Here is a 1,689-nt window from a genome sequence, read left to right as displayed (position 1 = left end):
TGGAATAGTTCATTTGTTGTATTTTTCTGAATTTTGTGCAATCACGAAATTATTGATTTGAAGACATCTTGGAGGGAAGCTACTTATTGTATCTGTTACAGAAAGTCCTCCTGCAACACGCTCTAAGAAGTAAATTTCAGACTATAAAATGACTCAAATGACAGAAGTTTCATAACTCCAAGGTAGCTCATTATTACTACAAATAACTAATGGCTTAGAAGGCTATTCCCCATATTAAAATATATTCTACTTATAGCTAGTTCTTTCCCCTAGGACTTCAAGAGCCAGTTTATAATTTTGTACTCAACTAATTGGTTTTCAGAAATTGGAAGGGTGTAATCAGTGTAGATTAGTGCACTTTATTTAAAATAGTCAGTACATTATGAATTAATTATAGATTCCCTATTGTTGTTGTTATGTGCTGTCGAGTCAGATCTGACTTACAGTGACCCCTCCTTGGGTTTCCGAGGCAGTATCACTACGGAGGTATATTGCCTAACCTTACTTCCAAGGAATGAGTCATGGGTTTGAACTGCCAGCCTTCTGATTAACAGTCAAGTGCCTTAGGCACTATTAGTAAGTTTTAAAAAAATTAAAAAAAAGAAAATGAGCAGAAAAATAACTTGAGGACAACTTTGTAGCTGCAAGTGGCTTAGCATTTTCCTGTAAACTCTAAAGACAGTTCATAAATTAAACACATACATGATGTGGCTGCTATAATTCTGTTGAGAAGTAAATGGCAAAACCTGGCTATGGCTGCCTATCCAAAACAAGGTTCATTTTTCTTTAATTTTGAGTGTACTTTCTTTACTACTTTAAAAATTTACTGTTTTTAAAACTATGCATTTATTTGTTTATTTGTATTATTGGTCTTATATTTATTTTTCCTTTTCCTACTTTTTTTTTTTCTTTTCTTTTTCTGATTCTTGAATTCAGTGCTTTGTTCAAAGATTTTCAGGTTTTCTCTTTTTTTTAATATACATATTTAAGACTATGAAATCTTTCTCAGCTGCATCCTATGCATTTTGATATTTAGTGTTTTTATTATTGTACAGTTTAAAATATTGTAAAATGTCCATTGCAGTCTCTCTTCTTTAAAGCATGAGGTATCTAGAAATGTCTAATATATTTTGATATTTCTATTATGTCCTCTGATATTTTAGTTTTCAAATCTAGAATTTTTACTTTTCTCAAGATACTCTTAAATTTTCTGCCAAATGTCTCACTCTTGTCTTTAATCTCTTGAATATATTAAGCATAATTATTTTCAAATCTGTCTGTTTCTGGAGTTTCTGTGCATCTATTTCTATCTTTCTTTTATTGTTGTTTCTTTCTTTTGTTTTGTTTTGCTTTTTTTTTTGGTTTTGCACTTGGTATTTTGTTACTTGTATTGACTTTTTTTTCAGTTATTAGCTATATGACAGAAATTGAATATTAAACATTACAGAATTAATTTTAGGTATGAGTCAATGAAGTCAATGTCAGAAGAGATTCTGAAACTTACCCTTGACCAGAGAGTAGCTAAAGCAAATGGAAGAAATGGCAAGATAAAAGAGCTGAACAGAAGATTTCAAAGAGCAGCTTGAGCAGACAAAGCCAATTACTATAATGAAATGTGCAAAGACCTAGAGTTAGAAAACCAAAGGGAAGAAAATGCTCAGCATTTCTCAAGCTGAAAGAAATGAGGAA

This window comes from Orycteropus afer, unplaced genomic scaffold (assembly GCF_000298275.1).
Source record: "Orycteropus afer afer isolate SDZICR_OR568_19922 unplaced genomic scaffold, OryAfe1.0 scaffold00032, whole genome shotgun sequence".
Classification (NCBI taxonomy): Eukaryota; Metazoa; Chordata; class Mammalia; order Tubulidentata; family Orycteropodidae; genus Orycteropus; species Orycteropus afer.
This window is presented reverse-complemented; position numbering follows the sequence as displayed.